Here is a 27,706-nt window from a genome sequence, read left to right on the forward strand (position 1 = left end):
GTTATTAGTTTTTAGATATTTATATGTAGCTAGTTTCTAGAACCCATGATGATTTTTGTTCTTAAAACTGGGATTTTAATCCAAAGACAAGTTAAGTGTTTTCGACAAATTAATGTCCTAAACAGTGAATAATGTTCGTAGTTATAAACAAATTAAAGATATGGGTTAATTAGTGTTTTATTTCTCTGATTTCTCTGATATATCCAAAAGGGCCATTAGGTTACGCGCGATTGCTGCCGTTACAGATGGCCCCGAACTCGCTTGAAAGTTAATGAGGTATGCGCATACTCTTTTTTACGAATTCAACTCGATAACTTCGTTATTGCTTTTGCATGTAACTTTTTTGACAAGAGAGGCGAAAAGAGAAATGGCGAATTAGAGGCAGTTAATACGCGGTTAAAACTTTAAAAACCCTAATTTTCTTCAAGGTTTTAATTTCTTGAATTATACCTTGATATGTTTGCTAAAATACCTACATAAGTATGTACATATTAACACTCTTGTGTTATTCAAATAACATTTCGTAGTTTGATGACCGCGATAGTTAAAATAGTTACAGTTACAAAGTGTTATGAAAAATTTATTTTAAACTTATTGGAAAATATGGGTCAAAATAAATATTGTTCACATTTTGGGCACATATGTATATTTTTGATACACATTATAATAATTATATCACACTTATTTATAAAAATGTTGTATTATTTACAGGATCATATCACTTGTTCTTGGCACATTTTGATAACATCATTTATTCCTAATAAACTGCTATATAATATACTCCTTTACTAAGGACAATTAAGAATAAAGTTCCTATTTAATAATTACTAAACTTTAAGAAAATGATCAAATTTGTAAATAAAATAATTAAGTGTAAGTAGGATGAAAAATAAGGTCACAAAAACAAAAAAATGTAAAATATAACAGTACAAAACGCGTGAAATAATAAACAAAAACTTATCAACGAGTACAAAACGAATGGACGCAGCAATAAGCTTATTCAAGTCTTCTCATTGTTCTCTGACTGAATAGTAATGAGAGTTAAAAGATCGTTAGAGCAAAATTTCACAAAATCAATTTGATGAATTAACCTTTTACACAAGCAACGCAGTTGGTCAACGTGAACTTTACGCAATCACATTTTCCAGAATATGTTCAAAGCTTCTACAAAACTGCATAAACGTGTTCAATCTCACGTCGAACACTTGTCACTAACTGGTAAGTTCAATTATGCATAGCTTACAAATAAAAATACTTTGCAATTATGGAAAATAATGCATTTGCAAAAATGCTACCTTTTTTCTTTGAAATGTTTATTTCTGCCGCATTTGATTACTGACTTAAATTATAGTCAAATACAACTTCATGAGCCTACTTTAAAATTACTACTATCAAAACAAATAAATACTCTAATATCAAGGTGATCTTCGAGGTGAATATTTAGAACAATTTAGGTGGCCAAAGTCTAAAGTGTAAGGTATGTGTATACTTAAGATATTTTCCTTATGATTTTTGCAAATACATTTTTAAGTGCAGTAAATATGTACATATATTTATACCAGGAGCATGTTCAGCGTCATGCAAACTTTAAACAGCAACTGATTAGAAATGTATTATTTATGAAAGTGGTTTTAGTTTCTTGAACGTTTGCACTTATTTTTTCGGGTTAGGTTATAAAAGTTATATAGAGCAATCTCAATAAATTTGTATAGGCTCAAAGCCCTTCGTCGATCTGTGACGACCTTTTGATAAATTATATCGGAGTTTAAGGAACCACAACAAACCGGCTTTCTAAGCTGTCCAAGTGAAACCACTTTTAGAATAGGGTCGATTCTATACAAATTTGGTGAGACTGCTCTATATAACTTCGACAAATGCATACGTCAAGCCTTTTAGCCTTGCCACATGAATGAGTTCTAAGATTCTAGTTATTGCCTGCTTGGATAACCTAACGCAAAGAATCTTCGTATTGGGGCTATTAAAAGCCTTAATTGGCGCTTGGGTGTCCACTAGAAGGTTTGTGGACTTGCTGGTTAGAGCCCACTTGGCGCATTCTGTTATGCCAACAATTCCAAACCACCAAAATACCTATCACAGATTTATACTCTTAAGATACCTTATGCCGTTATTACTTATGTATTTAGCGTTTGGCCTCGGTGTTAAAGCAAGATATTTCAGGAAAATTGGGAAAATAACGCAATTGTATATATAGTACATACGAGTATAATGTGTGTTCGTCTTCCCTAGTTTCATAAAGTTTATGCAGGTAGATACGTTGTGTTAGTTACTCCCAACTATCGTAGGCATTTTTCAGTCGAATCTCTGGGTGAGGCTTAGATAGCCTTTATTAAGTAACTAACTTTAACAATTATTTAAGTCATATTTCCGATTCTTTACATTGAAGGAAAATCTCTAAATATATTTCAAATATTATACGTTTTAATAAGAATTTCGTTAGTTATAGTTTTTTAAAGCAACTTCTTCGCAAATATTAAAGATAAAGATTATTTCTGGTTTCAACCGTAGCTCTCATCAAAGCAATAGTATTCAGGGTTTCTATACAATTTTAACGATAGATAACTCAAATTGCAATGTATATGATGGCAATAGCAGTGATTTTACAAGAAAACTCGATTCTCGAGTAGAATCGGGATCGAGTTTACCATCCCTACTGGCAGCTATCGGGGCACATATAAAACCTCCGCACAATAACCACCACAAAAAAAATGATTTTTTTCCATGTAATTTATATGGAAAACAGAAAATTTGAAATAGGCACCTCTTAATATTAATATTAGGAGCTCATTTTTTGAGTGACTTTTTTTTACACATTTTCGAAAGTTTTGAGCCTGTTTTTCAGTTGAAAAAAAAGGTTGCCTCAGAATGGCACACCCTAATATATATGCAATATATATAACTCCTATACAGACAAACACGAAACCGATTATATATAGTATATGCAAGTTGGGGTAGTATCGACCAGATTTTCTCTATTTTTCCCAATACCACATACTATTAACATGTCACTTACTAAAAAACTATTCATATAAAGCAAAGTCAGCCGGATGTTTGAAAATTCCGATATTAGATATATAGGAGATACGCCAAGTTTTCGCTTAAATTTATCTATTTTAGACACAAATATACATTGTTACGGATAAAACACGTTTTCTTATTTTCATTGGGATAACTCACATATTGGCCGATATATGTAGTACAAAGTCACCCGGAAGTTCGATTATCTTTATTTTAAATATATGGGGGCTAAGGAAAGTATTGACATACAGACATACCATTGTCAGAGAAGTACTGAATTTCAATTATATATCTCAGAAATTGACCAATATATTCGAACAAAATTCAACTATAGGTACTCGGGTTCAAATATTTGGTACCTTTGAATTTTTGGTCATAAGATGGCATATACTAAAGGAATTATTCGTGCAAAGTTTATTCCCGTCATGTTAATTTCTTCTTGATTTGTGTACTGCTAATAGCCCTGACAGACGACAGCGCTAATATGCATTAGCGGGCTTAATTTACATTTATTTGCGCATTTGACCCATGTTAATGCAAGTTTGTAATGCACAAGAATTTCGCGCATTTGGTGGAATTTTCCAAATTTGAGTAGGCAACACTGCTCAAAAATGGCCGATGTTTGCTATTTTATGACAGATGTCGCACTGTTGCTATCCATTTTTTCCAATATTCTTAACTTTTTTGCACACTTTTGCCTCCTTTGCGTTTACAGCATCAGAGGTAAGCAGTTTTATATTACTAATTAAATTATGTGCAAGTATATTAACAAAAACAAATTTGAATATTTTTAGATGGCAGAAAATAAACAACGTACAATTTGCTATCCATTTTTCCAATATTCTTAACTTTTTCGAACACTTTTTCTGCATTATAATCAATTATTGCTTTTAATTTCACTCTATTATTTTTTGACGTAGTTAATAATAAACGAATTTTTCTTTAAACTTATATTGATTTTCCAAAAATACTAAAATTTATATTAATAATTTTCCTTTATTTCACTTTTTTTTGTAATAAATAAACAAATTTCACTATCAGCTGTCTAAATGCATAAGTCTGCCGTCTGTCACCATAAAATTTCAATGTGCATTAGCGTTGCTTACTTCACTTTTTTTTGTAATAAATAAACAAATTTCACTATCAGCTGTCTAAATGCATAAGTCTGCCGTCTGTCACCATAAAATTTCAATCTGCATTAGCGTTGCTTAAGGCGCATTACTTTTGCTCGTCTGTCAGGGCTATAAGTAAAAGAATCAAGTAGAATTTAAAACTGTGCGTATGGGAAGTAGGCGTTGTTGTTTTCCGATTTCGTCCCTTTTCATAATGTGACATAAGACTGTAAGGAGAATGCCACGTACTAAATTTTGTCGAAATCGGTTTCACACGGGCTCCCATAAAGCAATCTCCTACCATCTCGGTAGTAAAATTTAATGTCTTTGGCGTATTTATTTATTAATTTATCCGCTTTTAGTAGTTTTGAACAGTACCGTTATATGGGGAGTGAGCGGGATTTACATCCGATTTCATACTATCTGTAGAAGTTCTTGCAACATTCGCGCGGGGCGAATTTGGTTGTTGTAACGTTAGAGATATATACATTAAACTTATTAGAGGGCGGGGCCAAGCCCACTTTTTTCAAAATTTTCTGCCCACGAGTGCCCCTGGCTACTGCGATCGCTTGTGCCAAATTAGAGTTTTATATCTAAATTTTGTGCTTAGTTATGACACTTTATAGGTTTTCGGTTTATGGCGATTAGTGGGCGTGTCAATTGTCCGATTTCGCCGATCTACGAACTCGTATTTTTTGTACTAAGAAACCCACATATTAAGTTTCACTGAAATGTCTCAATTTTAACTATAGTTACAGCTTGCACGGACGGACCGACAGTCAAATGGATTTCAGCTTTTCTCGTCACCCTGATCAATTATATATATATAAAACCCTATATAAATATCGCGATTAATTTTTAGGCGATCCGTCCAACCATTATTACTCTTATTATTAAACGTTATTGCTTATACTTATGTAAGCATTGTACTTGAATTTATGCAATATGTAAATTAAGATATGTATTTTTTTATTATATTAATAATATGCGAAACATCGTATATCGTATATTTATAAACAAAGAACGATGTTGGTAGTTTTAAACTTATATACATAAAGTATAGGTATCGATTAATGGTCACATTTATTAACAGTGGTGAACAGGACTATTGGCACCGCAAGATTCTTTAAATTTAGCACTGTTTTTTACCACTTGTAGAATAAGGTTTAGACAACAAAAAACCTACAGTTAGGAAGAGCATACTACTTATAATGCACGTATGTGGATGGCACACCACATTGAACATACATTACCACATCCACCTCAATCGCCCGATCTAAACCATAGAGAATATTTATGGAAAGAACTAGATAGAAAGCTGAGTTGAAGGTCGCACTAGTGGAGGAATGGCAAAATATCGACAGAAACGAAAAAACTCAAGGAAAATTGGTTTCATCAATGCCAAACCGGCTGGAAACAGTCATTAAGCAAAAGGGCTTGGCTACAAAATAATATATAGTTAACTACTTGGTTATTGTTTTCTCTGTTTTTTTCGTGGAGTATGCCAATAAATTTGTTCCTCTATAACAAGTTTTTTTTCTGTGATTACGATTAAATAAATAATATAATTACAATAAATATAAGGTGTAAATGAATTAAAGGTAATATATTTGATAATTACTCGTCCTAACTGTAGATTTTTTTTGTTGTTGAAAACCTATTTCATAAGAGATAAAAACAGTGCTAAAGTTAAAGTATCTTGCTTCACCAATAGTTTTATTCGTTATTGTAAATAATTCGATGGATTAAAAAAAGATAAATCGTTCACTGTATGTAAATAAATCCCCATTATTCAATATACATACTTAGACTAACTATTCCCAGTATGATATGTAAACTATATCTTGAGATTGGTTTTGCTAAATTCGTTTTCTTTCAAAAGTCATGTCTAAACCAAGTTCTGTGTATGGCAAGAATGTTATTCGATTGACTGTAGAATTAAATAATTGCAATTACGACAGATGAGGAAAATAAGATTGCTGCAACTACCAATGAATGTATACAATGAAAGAAACTAAAATTGAGGAAGTATATAATTGAAGCGTAATACAACGTCTCTCTAAGAGAATGACCAGTTGTTTTAACCAACAATAATGAGATTCATTAAAATTTATACATACATATTATTAGCACTTTAGCTTAAAAAAAATTTTTTTTTTTTGAGAAACAAAAATTAGTTGGTGAAATTTTAGTTTGAATGAGAAAACGAAAATTCCTAATTAAAATTTATGGGAACCTTAAAAAAAATAGCGACCCCTTACAGTTAAGCTACAGCGCCTGGGTTGAGGGAGGATTTTTTGTTTGTCAACCACTAATATTTGAGGGGGTAAGAGTTGAAAAAAAACATTAAAAAATTTTTTTTGAAGCACCCTAATATGTACATATACTTAAGTACACTACAAATAAAAGTTAAGATAAAGCGAAGTGGAGATTTTGAATCCAACACTGGTCTATACTATTCGAAATTATGTACATATGCAAATAAATTTGTGCTGTTTTTTCAAACATTAATGCATCTTTTTAATTAAATTTATAACTTTTAAAGAATAAAAACCATTTTTGCATTTATTAGAATGAAAATTCTTTAATCCTGTAATAAAGATTATTATAAAACCCCAACAACAATTATGTTTAAAGAAAATAATTAATTACAATTAAAGTAACAAAAAGTTTAAACTCTTCATTCTATGACTACTGATCGCTCTTAAGCAAATTTGATATATTTAAGATTGATTTAAAATTTTTAAATTAATTTATTAGTTTTAACATTAACTTAATTATTTTATACTAATATAATAGCGCAATTCAGTAACCAGTCTCTAGTCACTATTTGAGACATTTTGAAGTAAAGTCTCAATTTGTGAACAGTTGCTATTCACCATAAAGGGTTTGTCCGGAAAACAATAGGACAGAGTCGATTAAAAAAAAATTTGAGCTAATCGTTACAATTCTTTAAGAACTTTCAAAATAAGCTCCTTATGCGTCGATTGAGCGCTACCAGCGCGATTTCCAAGCTTTGAAAGCGTCACGGAAGGTATTCTGTGGAATAGCTTTGAGACCCGAGGTGCTAAAAATGCTTGCCTTTCATCGGTTTTCCATTTTGAATATACTGTCACTTCAGTTACTATGAATCATCATAATAACAATCGGTTGTCGGTTTTTATATGTTGTAAGCAACTCAAACACATAAAAGTGAAAAGAGGTACAATATAAAATTCAAAGTTATTGTTATAGGTAACAAGCTGACCCCACAGCCGTTGCCCTGTATTAAATTATGTATTTTGAAATGAAAATAAAGTTAAATTTACCATTTCATTTTTTTTTTTCAATGTAACGCAGTTTGATAAACATAATTTTGTGGTTTCTGTACGTTATGTGCGTTAATGTACAGATAAGTTGGTTTTCCAACTCGTGAGCACGCCATGTATATCTGGCCGTGTGAAAACATAACATTTCCAAATTTATGCAACACACTATGCGACTCTCCTTCTGTCCTGTTGATTGTCATTCTCAAAAACAATTTTCACTGAAAATGGAACACGTTTGAACTTAAATGGCAAATCGTTAGAACTCAAAGGAATTCGTAGAATCAAGCATTCTGCCCCCTTGTATTTGATAGGTGCGTCACAGTCAGTCGCGTTCCATTACGCGGTTTCGGCGATAACGAAACATAATAGCGTCAGATCCAACTTTGAGATGCAAATGATACGGTGGCATACCAAGCCTCTCCAAAGAATTTAGAAATTCTACTGGCTAATTCACGGCATCGTCTTCATTGTCAAGACGATCGATCGATTTGTATGAGCGCAAGTCTCCCGGAATTTGACTTTGAATCTTCCATTTTAAGTCAACAATATCGGTATTTTTTGCAAAATTGCACGGGCACTCAAGGAATCGTAGTTACGATAATTTGGCCAATATTCGTATAAACATTCGTTATGAATTCATCTTTCGTGAAAAGATAAAAGGCAGATGGAATTGATATCAAACCTACGGAAGTATCAACAAGAATTGACTCATTTCCAATCCTTAGCAAATACGATGTAAAATGTCTTCGGCAATGTTATATTTGTTCGTATCCAATAATTGACACGGATTTGAAGGGAAAGTGTGCGAACTTCATTTGCATGCGATATAGCTATCACATTGTCCATTGTTTGATTCCAGAGATTATCATACTCCAGCAATTGTAATTGCTGGCATGCTTCTCAAAAAGTTACACACACCGTTCCATTCTTAGTACGCAATGACTCAAATGAAGTTAAACCGCGTACATTAACCAACCGAAATTAGAAACAATCGTCGTTTTTCGGGCGGATTATGTATTCACCCTAATGCATTAGTTGATAACAAACCTGGATGTTCATCTACAGGTTGGCCTTGCTTTCAGCGTAACTATTTCTTCGACGATGCATTCCGTGTATAATATCAAGGTATTTCCGAATAGAGCAATGTTCTCGCAAACGGATCACTGACGAAAGTTGAGCAAAAAGACGTAAATGTATTGTAAATGTATGTATGTATAAACGTATTTTGTTGCTGCCGGTGTTTCCACTGGGTGTACTGTATTCTCTGGGTGGAAATACACTCTTTGGCCATTCTCCAAATGAACTGTGAGACGCACAACAGTCGGAAAACGTTCAGGAATTGCAAAAGTAAATATCCGACAAAGCGCATTAGTGCAGGTCACGTATCGACCGTATCGTTCAAGACCAATAATCGCCATGTTGCTTCCTTTGGTGATGTACTTACAAACGTATTTTATCGATTTCACCAAACTGCAATACTTCACATTGATATGAGTTTTGAATATGAATTAGACAATAATGGTGAATATATACGATCCAAGTGTTGTCATATTCGATATTCACTCTTCTAAATTGAATGCTGAATGTGCAGCCATTGTCGTCTAGTGAGCGACGCCGATAGAGTGGACATCGATCATTTCCAGTTTGTATTTCCGAAAGAAAAGCACGTGCATAGTGTTTCGCGCATTTATTGCCAGATATACAAATTGAAGTGGGATCGTGGTGTCCGCAAGGTCCATGAACCATATTTGTTTGCACCAATTCGTATAATACTCTCTGCATCAGGAATTTCCGCAGAAATAAGTTCATCAATTTGATCTGGTGTAACCACCATCCACCATTCAAAGAAGAATGTGTACGTGTGGCAAACCTCTCTTTTGACACTCAACAGAGTACATCTAGCTTCTAACAGCACCACATATATGTTGCTTCAAGATAAAGTCCATTAGACATCGTAACTGTTGTTTTAAAAGTCGCTTGCTGATTGACCGCGATCCATAATTCCGCACGTATGTCATCGCATCCTGGGAGTCCTTCTTGTTTTGCCTTGCCTTGGGCTGCCATACGTTGATGGCAAAAAGAACGCCGATCGATATTAAGGCGACCTATTCGTGGCTTCGTAACAAATTTCAATCTGCAATTGATCACTTTGTGTGAAACACACATAGCGTTTTCAATGAATAATTTTCAGTAATTTTTTTTTTTAATAGCCGGAATAAAGAAACCAAATGACAAATTTAACCGATTCAAATAATTGAAAAACAAAACAATAAAAATTGAAGGGGAAAAAATTTGTATGTTATTATTTGGAAATGTCCAAATTTTTCCTCATGAAAATATAAGGTATTTTTTTTTCTAAACCTTCCCCGATCCACAACGAACAACCTCTGAAAATTCCATCAAGATTGGTTTAGCCGTTCTCTTAGCGTTACTAACAGACAAACATTCATTCGTTTATATGGGAAAAATAAAGGACTGTTTTTAGGGGTTTTCCGGCCATTATTCGAAATTTTCTTGCCGTAAAAACTATCCTTCAACCTCAACAAACATTTAGAAAAAAGAATTGGCCAAATTGGTCCAGACGTTGTTGAGTTATGCGCTTAGCAACACATTTTGCGATTCATTTTTATATATTGTACAAGGTTATGCTTTTTGACTGCTTTATAGAAAATTAATATTTTATGTACACATATCTCGAAACAACTGTTACATCAGCTGATTAGATCTGTTCGTTTTCAGTTGAGACATTTTTTGCCTGTCACCTACTGAATTGAAAAATCGTTGCAATTCACAAAAATTGCCTGTAATTTAAAAGCTCAAATTTAGAGACTGATTCAAAGTACAGAATTGCTCTATAATATTTTGGGTCGGCTTTAGAATACTGTCCCAGGATTTCGGAAATAAAATGGGTATGGTCGGATAGAGGAGGTTTTCCAAATCAATTTTAAACTCAAATATCTCGAAAACTACTGGTTTCCTGCGGCTATAACTATGATAATGATTAACAATATGACGGTTAAAATAATATTTGCGGTATATTTAAGTTGGTTTGCTGATTGTGTGAGGCTTATTTCTTTTGTATTATCGATATTTAGTTGCTTCAGCATCTCTAAGGAAAGTATTTCCTCGCTTCTGTATGATGTTGAGGGTGGTTGGAGTAGGGCAGGTAGGGGCTTATATAAAATATCTTCTCATTGATCTTGATTGTAGCGTTATGGTAGTGAATTATAAAAGTACCATTGAGGATCGTAAGGTCCTCGTTTATTATGGTTTCTCCTTTAAAATTGTTTAGAAATAGTATTCCTGGTGACAATTCTTCGTAGTCTAAAATGTGTTGGCTGTTGGTCACTGTACAGTTTGACAAACGACTCTTTAGGAGATTACTTATGCAATAGTCATTACTTAAATTTTAACTTATTAAATTATCTTCTTAAACATATTTGCACGGAGTTATATTGTTTACAATTGGTTTTTATTCCGAAAATATTCTTTTCACAGCTAAGAATTGAGTTAAAATTTATTTTATTGATCTTGTCATTCCTCTTCATTGCTCTAATATCTATTGTTTTGCAAATTTCTTTTTCTACTGTAGGTAAACTTATAATGTAAATTATTATTTTTCCATCGGTTGCTATTTTTATTTCAGAAAATTATAAAGCTTCGTCTAAATTTATGAATGGAATATCATCTTTTTCAAAAATTTTCTTGGCGATGTCCTCTTCTTCGCTTGACATGATGTAGGAGTTGATTATATTGGCTTTTGCCCAATGTATTGCGTACGCAATATTTACGACCTCTTCTTTTATAATTTCTAAGTTATACTTTAACTTCAAAAATGATTCTATTTCTTTGCTTTTATCATTTTCCAACTTTTTAATAATATGATTTGTTATGTTTGTAATCTCGTTTACTTTTTCTATCGTTAGCTTGTTAATTAGAACTTGATTATTATTATTTTCTAGAACGTTATTTAATTTGTTTAACACTTGTTTAACTTCGTGGTCTTCGTGGTCTGGACTTCCTGCAATCCATTTCCACGCACTACCTAGAAAATTAAATGACCTTTTTGATTTTCTTACAATTTTTAAATTATTGATATGAGCCTTAATCTGGGATATTAGTAGAGTAATGAAAGGATAGTTGGGATTTCTATGAAATGCGTTCGTTTTCGTCGTCATTTCGATATGTTTGAGGAATTCCGTATATTTGTCAATGTCGATTTCATGTATTATTTTAAACGTTCCTGTCTGCAATCTGGCCGATCCTTTTTCTATAGTCACTACTTGGGAATTCGAATAGTCTATGATTTGTACTTCCGCGAGGCATAGTGGTAAGAGAAACCTGAAAAAAAATTCCGGTTTGCATCAGTTACATATCCTGCTTTTATGTATAATTTGTCCTTTTCCGGTAGGGACTGTACTATTTCTATCCTTAACTATTTCCTTACAGTATGGTTTGCTTAACTTAGTTCCTAATCTTCTATTTTTCTTAACGTGAATTACCTGTCCCGGCAAATATGTTTTTGTTGTGTGTCTTTTTTTGTTGTGATAATCGATATCCTTTCTCTGCTTTTCCGCTAATTTTTGTAAGTTTGTCTTGTTTTTTCAATATCCTCGGGAGTATGTGTCACATTCCTACCAAAAAATATGTATATCAACTGGCCTTTTCTTCGTCACCGAGTGGATGGTATGGTTATACTCTGAAACTGCTCTTTCTAATAGCTCTTCGAAAATTCTTGATACATCGCATTATTTCGGTTAGGGTGGAGTGAAACTTCTCCACTTGGCCGTTCGCTTGACTTTTGTATGGGGGAGTAGTGTAAACATCTATTCCTAGTTCGTCTTTTATCATAAATTTAATTGAGGTGGAATTAAACGCGTTATCCATTACCATTAGCTTTGGTACACCGAAAAAGAATATTTTACGTCTCTTAAGGGTCTTCTGACATCCTCTATCGCTCTGCTACTCAATATTTTTGTTATAGCGTATTTACTAAATTTGCCCAATGCGGTCATAACTACCTTACCTTCGGTCAAATAAATATCAACGTGTACGGTGTGTCCTGGAAATGTGGGTAGCGGTGTTGGTGCTAATATTGGCTGATTAGGATGTCTTTCGTAGTAATTCGGGGGAAGTAGCCTTTCTCTAGAATTTGTTTTTTGTTTTCGGTTGCATTCCTATGGGCTCTTGAATGTTCTTCTAGTATAATATTTTCCTGTTCCTGGTTGCTGCATACATATGTCGTCTACTAATTTCTGAGTGTATCTGCATTTAGAATTGCTGAAGTTTTGAGGGTAAATATTTTGAATCAAGCCCATCGTTCTTTCGTCTGTGTGTATTCCGTTAATAACGGACGGATTTAAATATCTTCTAAACAACGCAGTAAGGTTCTGTTCATTAAAATTGGGTTCTTTAATTATATGTCGGTGCATGGTCGGAAAAGTTATTTTGAATTGGTATGAGGGTGTTTCGTCTAGTTTAAGGAATATTTGATTTTTGAAAACGTTTATGGGTACCTCTGCACAAGGTATTAAATTGTGACTTGAACTATCGTCGCTATGGATAGTGGGTGTAAGTGAGTTTACTTGGTTCGATATCCTTAATAGTGCGTCTGCCACTACGTTTGATTTTCCGGGTTGGTAAACTAATTCATGATTATATTCCTCTAATATTGATTTCCAACGTTTCATCTTACTGTTAGAATTTTTATGGCTAAGGGCATATGTAAGCGGTTGGTGATCAGATATTATTTTTATTCTTTTCGAACCATAGAGGTAATTTCATAATGTGTTGAGTGCCCATATTATGGACAGCATTTCTTTTTCGTTAGTAGCGTAGTGTTCCTCCGTTTTACTAAGGGTTCTTGATATGAAAGCTATCGGTCTGTTATCCTGTGATAACACACCGCCTTTGGCATAGTCAGAGGCGTCGGTAGTCAGTTCGAAGTCTTTTTCAAAGTTTGGGTGCGCAAGAACGATGTCTTTTGATATTAATATGCTTTTAATTTTATTAAATGCTCTTAACGCTTCGTCATTTAGACTTACTTCCATTTTCCTAGATTTGTTTTTAGGGACGTTACCGGCTTTCCTCAGAGAAGTGCTGTAAGGGGCTTGGCTAACTTAGAGTAGTCCTTAATAAATCGTCGTCGTATGCGCGGAACTGGGAATTGAGCTATTGCTTCTACATTTTTGGGGTTTGTTTTTATTCCTTCAGGGCTGACTACATATCCCAAGAATTCTATTCCCTTCTTTGCAAAATCACATTTATCTAGTTGGATTTTCATGTTGGCTCTTTCCAACGTTTCGAAAACCCTTTCTAAATTTCTTAAATGATCCTCTTCGTCTCTTCCGAATACATTAACGTCGTCAATGTATACGTAACAGCCAGTTCCAATATGTTCACGGAGGATATCGTCTAATGACCTTTGGAATGTGGACGGGGCATTTTAAGCCCAAAGGGCAATCGGACAAATTCGTATTTTCCGTTATTTACGGAAAATGCCGTTTTATCTATGTCTGTTTCACGGAGGGATATTTGATGAAAACCGCTTTTTAAGTCTATAACTGTAAATATTTTGTTACTTCCAAGGTGTGAAAGGACTTCACTGATCTCAGGAATAGGATATCTGTCTGGAATGGTAATTGAGTTGAGTTTCCTGTAGTCGATGACCATGCGATACTTCTTTTCGCCGAAAGCATCCATTTTTTTATCGACTATCCAAACGGGAGAGTTGTATGGGGATTTCGATTGCCTTATACGTTCGATTTCTTCCTTTAAAGCCATTGGGTAAGGATATGGTTTCGAGTATACTGGGGTTTCACTAACTGTCCTAATCTCTCCCTTCACCGTTGTCGTGTAGGTGAGTTTTTCGTCCGGGTCTGCGAAAAGGTTAAGGCATTTCTCAATTATGTTATTTATTTTTCGTCGCTGTTGTTCAGAGAGATGGGGCAACTGCATTTCAGCATTATTGACTTCCTGGGACACTCGTTGTTTTAGACGAATTGCTAGATTGGGAAAAATTGTCATAATGTTTTTATCGGTGTGGATGGTGGCTTGTAATTGCCTTAAAGTATCATTGCCAACTATCCCGTGGAATGATTTTAATGTAGGCAAGATGATGATGATCTTCACTACGTGGGGTCCAAATATGTCTATAAAGGTGTGGTGCGCAATTTCTATGGATCCAGCCACTGAATTGACTTTAAACGATTTTTCATTTGGTATAAGATTCCTGATCCTAGTAGATTGTATATAATTTTTGTTAGATCCTGTATCTATGAGAAAATCTAGAGCGTCTCCACTCCTTGTCACGAATTCGTAATAAGGTAGTGAGGACGGCGTTAGTCTAAAAAATGGGTCGTATCGGGTTCGTAATAGTCTTGATCGTCCTGTTGCTGTTCGTTATTATTAATGAAATTAATATTTCCTTCCGTTAGTTGATTTGGTTCGTTTCCTTCTATGTATTCGTTAGGGTAGGTACTACTTTCAAAAATTTGGTTGGGATCTGCTGGTATTTGGTAGTTGCTAACTGCTGGTTCGGTATCCGCATAAAAATTTCTTTGTATTTTATTCGGTGAGTGGACTTGTTGTGCAGAAAGTGGTCGCTTCTGTGCATTGTAATTATTTTGGTTGGTATTGGGCTGGTTTTGGTAGTTGACATTTCTGGACTGTATAGATCCATCTACATCCATTAGTATGCGCGGTTTTTGAGGTAGATTGGGTCTATTATTATTATAACAGTTTGGTTGGTTACCAAATCCAGGAGCATTCGGCCGGAACCCTTGGTTATTTTGGGGATGATTATATCTATTATAGTTATAATTGTTCGGTAAAGCAGTTTGTTGTTGAGGGCGGTAATTTTGAGGTGCGATTTGTGGGTAGTGATTCAATGGTCGATTGAAGGAGTTTGTCCTTAGTCCGGGATTCTGCCTAGATCCAGAGAAATATGTAAGCTCGGGATAAAAGGGCCTGTTGTGGTTAAATGTCATGTTCTGTCGAGGAGGTCGCGGTGGTGGATGGCTGGGTTTTTGCACGTTATGTGCATGATGCATTCTGAACGTCATATTTTCTAATTTTTTTTGGAAGGTCTCCATTAAGTCCGCGAATAAATGTATCCAGGGCTTTTTCTCGATAAGTATCAGAGAGCTGCAACGATCACAATTTTTTCAATCATACCCGATCATTGACTCAGATTTTTTGTGACGGAAAACTTTGCTTCAACAAAAATGAATGATCGTAAGCGAGCGTGATCAAAGCGAACAATCAGTTTCAATCACTGTTACTTGTTTCGTAATGATTTTTTCGATCGAACGCCTTGTGTGAGCAGCAAAGAATGTTCGAGAATGCTGCTTGCATTCAGCTCGATCACAATCATACCGTTTGGTCATACCGGGTGGTTTCTGCCAGCAGCGCAGTCGCTGAGCGTTCTTTTTCTTTAGCTGGAAATATTATAACTGAAAAAAGAATTAGGCTCGGACCATGTTCAGTTGATAATTTATTGTTTTTAAATTCATTTTTTTTAAGTTTTAGCGATTAAGAAACCAAGTTTATTACCTTCTTTTAATTTTAAGTTTTTGTTGATCTCAATGAAGAAGTGATAAAAATTTGAAATTTGTGTTCCTTAATATTTTAAGCATTAATTGAATTTTAGTTTTAGGCGTTAAAAATTAAGAAATATATGCAGTAATGTTTTGGTTAATTTTATGCATCGCAACATGTTTCCGTAAAAAAACACACAAATATGTACATATGTACATACAAATTATGCACATACATATATACATATTCGCAGGGCAATTCTCGATCTGATTGGTTCAATCACAATCAATTCAAACGCACAGTAGATCGATGTCTGAGTTTTCGTGCATCGTTGGACTTGATCGTCCTTTTCTGTACAATCATTTCCAATCATCATACCGGAACCAACCAATCAGTTTCAATCAGTAAGCAGAGCAATCAAATCAACTGATCGAACTCCTTCGTTTCGAGCATGAAACTCGATCGAATAATTTTGTAGCGAACCGCTGTGCTGAGTTTGACCGTTTTGAGCGTAGCTGATCAAACCGGATCGATCATACTCAATGCAGGTCTCTGATAAGTATGTGTGATAGTTTTGATAGATTCTTCGTTCATATCGAGACAAGCGATTTTATCTAGTATCAGGGAGAAATGCTTATAAACCTTTTGGTAAAAAGTGGGAATATCATCCTGGCGCTGAGCCAGTGTTGTCAGTTGGTACTCGAGGGTACCGATGTCTCGTTTGTCTGAGTAATGAAGCATCAGACATTTTTTAATTTGTGTCCAGTCCAGTGGAGTTCGATAAGACTCCAGGGCCGTATCGGCATCGCCGACAATCTTATGCCGTATAGTATGTAGGATTCCGAAGTATCTTGGGGTGTCCTGGAAGTTTTTGTAAACTTCTAGAATTCTGTCTACGGATTTGCGCCAAGAATTGAATTCTCCAGGACGTCCGGAAAATTCTCTTAGGCATTTGACCAGGTAGCCGATTTCTTTAATATCAATAACTTTGTTTTCAATAAAATTTATAAACAATATTTTCTTTTCGATTTCTAAAAAAATAATAATTTTCTTTTCAATAGAATTTTACAATCAACATTCTCACTGCGGGAAGATTTCCGCTTGCTTTAGTTTTAATAACTTAGCACAATGTAAATTTTTAAAAAATTAGTAGTTTAAAATTTGGAATTATTCCATTAATCAATATCTTACTATATTTTTATGTTGGTACAGTATATTTTGATTTCACAATGCTTAAATCATTTTTGTACGTTATTCTTTTCACAATCATTCACAATTACAAAGAGATATTAAGGATAAACTTACAATAAACTAATCATGTCCAGCGCTGGGGCTCTGAGTTGTTAAACATTTCCAGATGATCCTTTTCCTGCTCTACTGGGGTCCTTAGACGTTATTATCGGTCAGTCCTCCTTGTCGCTAAGTATCCGCTCGCCTTTTTCTTATCCCCCGTAGGGTCTTACTTTTGCTGTTCAGACCTTTTTCACTTTTCGCAAACTCGCGGAGCCGTACTTTTTGATTTTCGGGCTGTTATATTATTTGTTACGGCATTCGCGAAACCTTACTTCTTGGTTTTTAGGTTATTTACTTTACGACACGGTGGTCCTTGCTCGGGCGCCAGTTAGTCAAACACAAACGGTTGATTTAAAAAAACATATTTTCGGGAGCTATACTCCTTTATTCCTTCAACTCCAACTAAAAACTAAACTTTACATTTTATCATTCTTAATGCTAGCCCTAAATCTGTCGCTACTGCTACGTGACCAAAAGTGCTGATTCTGTGGTTCCCACCGTTTGGCTAGATTTGTGTTGCTGACCGTCCGTTCCCATAGTCTGGAGTTACACGTGCCGCAACGTCAGCGACTTTATTATGGTGTAATAGTATGCTTGTCTTAACATTTGTTAATATGTGTCGTGCTAACATATACATACATATGTATATTCTTGATCCCGAGAACCTCCTCTACCCGACCATACCCATTTTATTTCCGAAATCCTGAGACGGTATTTTAAAGTTTTTCCAATATTTTTAGTTTAAATTAATTTAAGTAAATACATACATATACATATTTTAGTTGCTTATAAAAATTTTTGCAGTCGGACTATACCTGATATTGAGCATATGTCTTACCACTCATTTCAATGATACGCCCTATCTAACGTTACAAATAGGATTCTGCCGGCAAGTAACTGCACTTATACAGTATATAAAAAAAAGTCGCAGGAGTGTGTGTAACTATACTTGCAACGCGGTCTGAATAAAAAGACGACAGAGGTGCAAACTTGGCACCTAAGTTACTCCTTATTGGTTGTTCTAATACATGCATTCACATGAACATACATATGTACATACAGTGGACCAATAAAGTCTGCATACATCTAGTTCTATTAAATTACGACACGTTTATTTGTTATAAAATGAATAAATTTTGTGGCTTTTTTCTATCCATTTCAAAAGATGTATATTTAACATTAAATTTAGCATATCAAAATATTTTTTTTTTACACAAATAAAAAAAATTAATGCTAATGCATGGGCATAATTTATATCAAAAAAGTTTACGTACACTAATGATTATTTACATAAATCAAAAGTAATTACAATAGTTTTAGCGGTTTTTGGCCTAAATTTTGTTGTATACTCCCCACTCAATTTCTAGTATTATTTCCGGATATTTTGACCCACTAAGTCCATGATCCAGCTTTTTGGCCTTATTTTGATTAAATTCGATGTTTTCGAATAAGGGTTTTCAAAAAGTTCCAGATAATTTGAATAGAATTAATGTATGATAATTGCGGGACCTATTGATTTATTTTTAATTCCATTACAACTAGTCACGAATACGATAAGTTGTGTGTTTTGGGTCGTTATCCTGTGGTAAATAGAAATACCTGCTATTAACAGCCGATTTATTCATTTTATAACAAATAAACGTATCGTAATTTAATAGAACTAGGTGTATGTAAATTTTATTGGTCCACTGTAAATAGGAATAATATTCGCGTACACAAGAACAAATTTCAACTCCGTTCTATAATATAAATTTAATATCACTATATTTATGTATGTATGTACATACATCCGTGTGCATACTTTCATATACATACCTATATATATACCTATATAATATAATAATATAGTTACAATTAACGTGCACATGGAAGCTTTGTCGCTATTTTCCTGCGATTTCTCTTTTCCTAGTATAATATTTACCCGTCCAAAAAATTACTGTTTTTATCTAAATGTTATCTTAAAACACTCATTTGTATTGCAGTCTTATTATTGGTTAATTAAAAAACTGGATAGGTGGTTAATTAGCGCCCGCATGCTTTTTTCTAATTGGTTGTAAAAAGCCCCCGGCAAAGCGTTTGATAGCATACCGTCACACTTGCAGCCGTACGCAATAATCGTTAAAACAAAGTCAAACGCATTCGTATAAAGAACAAGTGCTCTCTATACATACATAAATTCATGCACGAATGTTTGAATGAATATAAATATCTATACAAATATCAATACATAAAGACGCATTTCTATCAAATACACACCCATGTTATCCTCAACACAATAGCAAACATATACGTATACATATATTGTACTGCATCAAAGCTGTATATACTACACGCTATTTATAAATAAGAGAAACGTATATTTATATGTTGACATCCATGCTGTACTACAATGGAGCAGGCGGACGATAAACAGCAACAAATAAACATCGTCGAATCAGATCGAGTAGAGTGAAGAGTCAAACACACTTGGAGAATGAAACTGGAAAGAGAAGCGTCACAAGCAAACTTTGAGAGGTGTAAATGGTTGGTTATACTAGGGTTAACGTATATAATCATAGCAAGTGTATAATAATGCTTGGTTAACACAAAGTTCATTTGCTCTCTTGTTTTACCCCATGAGTTAAAACAAAGCAACTCAGAAACAATGTACTAAGCGCAACTACACTCAAAAACGTGTAAGACAAAGCATAGCCAACGATAACTAATTAAATGCAATTATTGGATTGGCTAAATATGTATGTGGAGAACAGAAAAGTGGCGTAGTGGTTGTAGACAGACTATTTACTATGTAACAAACAAATTTGCAATGTAAATATACCTATATGCTACATACATATATGTATATACAGTAGAGGCCCGCTAATCCGGATCAATTAAAACCGGCCCCTATCCGGAATATAAGGGAATCCGGATTACCAAAGACATATCAGAACTATGTATTAAGAAAAAATATTTATAAATTTCTGTTTGTTTATTATAACAAAATAATACACATAAGTATTCCAAAAAAAACTTAAAACAATCTATTGAAAATCAACGTTAGAAATTTGTATGTATTAAGCGGTGTAATATAAATTCTAAATTTAATTGAAAAAAACGGTTAATTTTGTTTGGCGAACGCTTTTTTGTTTAGCCTCCATTGCTCGCTGCCGTAGCGTTCTAAGAAGCGAATGTAGTGAATAATAAACATGTGATCCGGAGTAGAGAATACGGATAGAGAATGTCGGTCCGGATTACAAGGGACATAATAGAAAATTTTAATTTTTTAACCCTGTCCGGATTACAGTGGAATCCGGATTAGGCCGTGTCCGGATTAGCGGGCCTCTACTGTATTAAAGGATAACTTCATTTAATTTCGTAGACTTAAAATCATACGTCCCTTTATAGATAGGCACGTTTTTTATGTAAGCATAACAGATATAATCAGGGGTGTTATGAAAACCATGACAGATTTGCTTAGTTGTCAGAATTGCAAACCAGTTCTCGTTTTCAATGGTCTCATAGAATGCGATCGGAATTTCGTATTTTCGAACATAGGCAAAATCAATATTCAAATCAGCTGTTTCTTATTGTGACAAAACTTGCAAATAAATAAATAGCAAAGCATTTGGAAAAATTTAAATACTGTATAAAGTCTATTCAAGTTTACAATGAGTTATCGCAATTTAGTTTTTATTTTATAAGAGGAAGAAAGCAACTAAAATATTATGAGATCACTACAGTACAGTTGATGCCCCAAGCAGAATTATAAGTGAAATTTAGCTTGCATTTGCTTGTATGCTTACGTTACAGATTTGTATCACATTATTGACAGAATAGAGATGTTTTGTAAATTCTTTTCAAATATATGGATTTTTCATTAACTTAATTATTATGGCAATTGTTGTGCTATTCTTATGTTTACCATAGAGAAATAAAGTTAATTTCAAATCTTTCACAAACTATCTACTTACTGTGTTACTGTTAAAATTGGTTTCTGGTACATCCAAAACCGATAAAGTTTTTATATCGAACATCAAACCAATAATATCTGAATCCATTGACATCTACTATATTTTTTATCGGTTTCAATTTTGATTCCGACAACTATCATATTCCACGCATGAATATTTTTATTCAGATGATTTCTATGTATATACTCTATGTATATTCAATCTAAAAAGGTAAAATGTCTAATCAAAATGATTTAAAAAATACGGCTATAAACACTAAATATGTATTTTTTTTTGCAGGGTATGCAGCACGAATAAATTGCTTAAAAACTTGTAACAACAAATGTGAAATACATATATTTGTTGATGCGTTTGTATGTATTATATATTTTATTATATTTGCGATTAAAATATGTATAGTACATATGAAATGGAAAATCAACTTGAATGAGTGTGAAAATAAAAGTTGCATTTAATCAATCTTTTTGAATGACAGCTATATGTTATAGTAGTCCGATCTGAACAATTTCCAAATTTCGAGAACATATGTATCTTGTCAAATAAAAAACTTTTGTAAACTTGGTTTTGTTTCGGTTCTGATCATTTACATACCACCTTCTGGGTGGCACAAGTTTCCGTGTACATATCTGTGCATTTCACTGAATTTTATTATTATACATATTTCTTTGGAATCTTGAATGCATGCTTATGTTTAGAAGTATACAATGTTTTTAGCTAATTATTTTGACTTTTACCATAAAGGGGTATAAATTAACCAATCTCTTAAGTTGAATCAAACTGGACACAGTGTGCTAAATTTCTATAGTTTAACAGTTTATCCCGGAGAAAATGAGATATGTAAATTTTATATACAGCGACAGTCTTTAAACCTATGTATAAGAGCTATCAAATTACCGGACACGGACCTTATTCTGGTAGAATTTCGTTTAAATTATCTCTGATAACCGGACAAGTAACCATAAAATAAGTAAAGAAAATTGTGTATATTTGCAATTCCCGTTTTTTCCCCGTTGTATGTATGTTGTAATTTTTATTTTGTGTTGTGTCGTTTGGCAACGGGTCTAACATTTTTGGTCACCTCTTTTGAAAAGAAATTATTATTATTTGTATTTTTTATTTTGGCAAATCGTTGCTTGGATATACATATATTCAACTTAAGTATGCGAGTATAAATAAATGAATTTAATACACGTTCATATCCACGTAAATACATGTACATATGTATGTGCCTGTCCTAAATACAAATAATTCGTAAAATACACAATATTTAATCAGTTACAACTTCCGTTTTTATATTGCTACACTAAGAATATATTTGAAACCAAAGTTTTTGCCACGTCCCGTATGTATGTATGTATATAGAAAGCTCCTATAGTCGGACAAAAACTCCGCGACGGTGGGTGTCTGGTTATGACGTTATACGTACATATGTATGTATGTATGTATACGCACACATATTAATGACTTAGGAGTGAAAAATTAAATATTTACGAAAATATTGCAATATCAATTTAAATTTGCAAACAACTTCGTATCTTTAGAAACATTATCAAAATTTCTTTGTAAGTTCAACTTACTAGTTAAAAGAAATTATTAGCAAACATTTAGGATAAATGAATAAAGACTATACATATACATATGTATGTATATGTATGTATACATATGTATGTATATGTATATATACATATACCGCTCAAAAAAATTAGACACTCAAAACCCGCCCATCAACCAATTTTGTTTCATAAATCTCCCCACCACTAAACTACATAGTATATACATACATATGTGTATTTAACTCTAGAAACAATTCCTTAGTACATGAATGAGTGTGCAAATGTGAGGCGAATGAGCGGCGAAAAAGATTTACTAGTGCTCCACAAGATTTTGTGTGAGAGAGAAAGCAATACGCTACTGCACATTAATGAAAATCTCGGACGAATCGGATTCGCTACCAAGTAGTATTATATTTTTATACTCTTGTTTTTATATTTTCCTTTTAATTATTTTTTCTTGATTTTAGGATATCTACATTTAATATGTATGTACGTACATAATGATTTCTTTAAACCTTTAATCCCAACAACAGGATCCCCTGAATATAATCCCAGCGACGAGCTGAGTTTATTTAGTTATGTCCGTCTGCCCGAACTAGTCTCCGTTTTTGAGCTAACGGTCTGAAATTTTGCACACATCCTTTTTTCAAAAAGCTGGTCATTTGTCTGAACCGCCAATTTCGGAACACTATAGCATATACTTATGTAGTTAGCATACAAACGAATTAAATCATGCCATTGTTTAGAAAACTTATTATTTGACAAGATATCTTTACGAAACTTAGTGTAAATTTTATCAGCCGTTCATATATCACTAGATTCTGCAATGGGTGTTATCTTGGCCTTGCATATTTCGGTATAGGATTTTTGCATTTTGGGACATCGTGCAATCTTGCAAGAGCAATTATAGCCAACAACAGTAAGCGTCCTGCGTACAGTTTCATCGCTGGCTCGTATTCCAGCATACTGAGCGAGGCAATGATTAATTTCTGGAGCTGAAATGAATTTTCTTTAATTTTTCTCACAATAACAGCTTTAGCACGACTTGGAAGTTTTTTTTGGCCTTCCTGATCGCTGCTCTAACTTCAGCGAGTTCCTCAGTAAATTACTGTTGTTGTTTTTTCCTTCCTTTCGAAGATTAAATGTTATTTTTCTTTCTGCGATGTGGTTTCTTTTGATTTTCTTCCCAAATTGTACATAGTAACTTTTTAAACAATTTAACGCATTTTTGACAAACAGAGACAAAATGACCGGATTCTACAAAAGTTTTATTCCGACTGAACATTAGGATGTTTCAAAAAAATATTTTGAATTTTTTTTCAACTCCTACCCCCTCAAATGTTAATGATTGACAAAAAGAATCCTCCCTCAAGTCAGGCGCTGTAGCTTAAATATAAGGGGTCGCTATTTTTTTTAGGTTCCCATTTATTTAAAATAGGAATTTTCGTTTTTTCATTCAACCTAAAATTTCACCAATTAATTTTCGTTTCTCAAAAATAGATAACCATCACATATTCAGAAAGTTGACTTTTCAAAAAAATAAAAATTCCTGCGACAAAGTTTCATTATCTCAATTAGACGATTAATCATAGTGATTTGAAATTTGGAATTTTTTCAATTTGGTGAAATTTTAGTTTGAATGAAAAAACGAAAATTCCTATGTTAAATGAATGGAAACCTAAAAAAAAATAGTGACCCCTTAGAGTTTAGCTACAGCGCCTGACTTGAGGGAGGATTTTGTTTTTGTCAATCACTAGCATTTGAGGGGGTAAGAGTTGAAAACAAAATTTAAAAATTTATTTTGAAGCACCCTACTGAACATAAATTGTTAGTGACTGATTAGAACGCCATTGTCAGTACTTAAAGTAGTTTTAACTCTTTTATGTTTTAAATGTAATAATAAAGTTTTCAAAAGAAAACTCTGCAAAGAAAGATTTTTGTGTTCATTTTACCAAAAAAATACATCTTCCGAATGTTTTGTAAGGAACTGTATTTATTTCTAAATTTAATACATATGTACATACATATGTATATGAACATTTAATGCTACTTACCTTTCTACTTTTACATATATATTGCTTATTTTTAATTTTGCTATCTACAAACATATGTATATCTTTAACACTACCTTTAGTCATTTTCTTACAAAACATGTGTTGATGTTGTACAAAGAAATGCGTTACAGAAACGTAATAAATTTGAAATCATGGAAATCAATATTTTCATGTATTTTCAATCATTCTTGCATACATATGTATGTATGCAAATTTGTATATGTACAAGCGAAACTGTGTATATGCACCGGCGCACATACTTATTTCACCCTTGTTACACACAATTCACCCGAACTGAGCATTTTTAAATGAAATGGCCATACGCCCAACAACACCTTATGTGTAGTTGTGCATATTTTGAGCGAATAGTAATACGTACGTACGTAAATATCTTCATGATACATGCAGCAAATAAGAAATTTATTTCGTTAGAAAACATCCATATTCTACTTACAAAAACACTAACTTGTATTAGTTACAAGAATGTTTATATACACATGTATGTACATACATATATCATCCTTTAAATTTTTAGAAACAAATAGAGTGATTTTAATGAGTATGTATGTACAGTGAAAACTCCCTTGGGCGGACACTCACCGTCAGTCAACTTTTGTCCGCCCATGAGAGGTGTCCGCTCAATGGAGTGCGTAGCTGTTTTATAAATTTTTAATTTTATTATGTCCTTAATACTCACCACATTCAGATTTAAACGCAAAACAATTCATATAACATTGTTCAAACAGGAATTTATGTATGTATTATGTACTTCAAAAATTCATATAAATTTCATGTAAATTCACATGAAATAATATATAAAAAATATAAATATTAAATTCATTGCTTGAAAATCTGGGTAATTGGCTTAAGTTTTTTTGCTTTTTTAAAAGAAAATTGTTTTGCAGATGGCTTTCCAAATTTTGCAACAATCCGAGTGCAATAAGGTCGTCGCTACAAAATCTTTTTAATTTTGAAACGGCAAGCCGCGGCAGTCAATGCGGTTTCGTTTGAGAAAATTTCATTTCTTTCTTCGGTAGTACTCTCATTATCAGTACTATTATCGTCAATAGTTTCTATGGTTTCGTCAATTATAACGTCTAACTCGAAGTCTGAGCTTTCGGTCCATGCATTATTATCTATTTGGATTTGAGTACACTCTCCAAGGGCTTTTGATAATTCAAAAATCGAAGCCAGCGTTGATAACGGCAAGTCATGTTCGGGATCGAATTCAGGAGCTAGATTTCTATTTTTGTCAAATCCTGCCTTTTGGAAGCAATTTTTTACGGTTTGCGGTTGAACATTTGCCCAGACTTCTTTTATGAAATGTATTGCCTCTAAAACTTTTATATTTTTTTTTGGCGAACCAGTCTCTATGCTTACCAAAATATTTTTTACCTGAGAGTTTCGGTAGTGAATTTTAAAATTTTGAATAATTCCTTGATCCAAAGGCTGGCAAACTGAAGTGGTGTTACTAGGCAGAAATAGTATTTTAACATTTTTCAAACTTATATCTCGAGGGTGGGATGCTGCGTTGTCTAGAAACAAAAGTACTTTTCTGTTTTCCAACTCCATATTTTTGTCGAGTTCTTTCAACCACTGTGTCATCAGCAAATAACCACATAATCTGTAAACAAGGGCGTAGGTTGGTCAACTTTGGTTATTTTGTCATACCGCATTTTGTTGTTGTTCACTTAATCACATAACCACATAACCCGATAACCACCTTATCGTGAACAGCCTAATTACATTGAATTCGGGGAGTCCCCTTTTTTCATTTGTTATAATCTGTTATTTATACATACGAGGGGTTCGCGTCCGGGCAAGAGAGGTTTTTGATTGATTTGTTATGAAAACAGAAGTCAATGTCCGTTCTGAAAATTGTACTTAAAACTTGGTGCATGAAAAAATGTCCGCCCAAGGGAGGTGTCCGTCTAATAGAGGTGTCCGTTAGGAGAGGTTTCTCTGTATATGATAATGATAATTCTTTTACAACTTTTGCTTATAAACATTGGAAGAAGAATATAACATGCGATTCTATAACGTGAGACAGTCTCAAGTCTCTAAATTTGAGATTTGAAGTTAGAGACAATTTTTGAGACTTGAGACGATATTGCTATTCTGTAAGTGAAAGTCACAAAATCTATTACATTTCATTATATAGAGATGTTTTTACACTTGAATGAAAATAAATATGTCGATAACAAATATTAAATTTTCTATAACATAGTCAAAAAACATAATTATCAATAAAAATAAAAATATATGTTGACTTTGTTTTATAATATTTACGAAATTTATGTAAAATTGATTTATTTTTCATCTTTTCGTGTTTGAGTTGCTTACAAAATATAAAGAAACGACAATCGATTAATATCTATGATGATCTCTATTCAGTATATTCAAAATGGCAGACAAGAGCTCTTTTTAGTTTTGTAACCTGCTAACTACCAGGTCTCAATATTTTGAGATTAACGCTAGAGACTGTTTAGTGAATAGTAACTAGTCTCAAATTGAGACTTTGCCTCAAATTTCTCAAATAGAGACTAGAGACTGGTTACAGAATCCCGCTATAAGACTACTCATATTTCCAAGTAAATATGAATAAATGCATTATATTTGAATCAATATTTAAATAATAACAAATAATCGAAAAATCTATACTCATATAAGTCACAATGCTTAAAGGCGGATATACATACATACATACATATATTTTCATATGCCAGCAAAGATACGGAGTGTGTTAAAAAAATAACAGAAATTTTCGTTTAAAAAGAATTTCATTTGCCATTTTTTTTTTGCTCATTAGAGGACACCTCGTCAAATAGTGAAAACTAAAAATATTTAGTAATATGATAA

The 27,706-nt window shown here is 33.3% G+C and overlaps 1 protein-coding gene across 18 annotated transcripts in view; it reads left to right on the top strand.

Annotated features, from left to right (window-relative positions):
• The window catches only part of LOC105225707 (zinc finger protein 2), a 315,040-nt gene that overhangs the window by 16,632 nt on the left and 270,702 nt on the right, over window positions 1–27,706 (top strand). For 17 of the 18 annotated variants that reach the window (XR_007423204.1, XR_007423205.1, XR_007423203.1 and 14 more), the window contains one exon: window positions 712–1,218. The exons of the other annotated variant lie outside the window; for it this stretch is intronic. The gene's annotated coding sequence lies outside the window, so the exon portion shown is untranslated. The remainder of the gene's footprint in view (window positions 1–711; window positions 1,219–27,706) is intronic. 18 annotated transcript variants of the gene reach the window in all.

Source organism: Bactrocera dorsalis, chromosome 6 (genome assembly GCF_023373825.1).
Source record: "Bactrocera dorsalis isolate Fly_Bdor chromosome 6, ASM2337382v1, whole genome shotgun sequence".
Taxonomy (NCBI): Eukaryota; Metazoa; Arthropoda; class Insecta; order Diptera; family Tephritidae; genus Bactrocera; species Bactrocera dorsalis.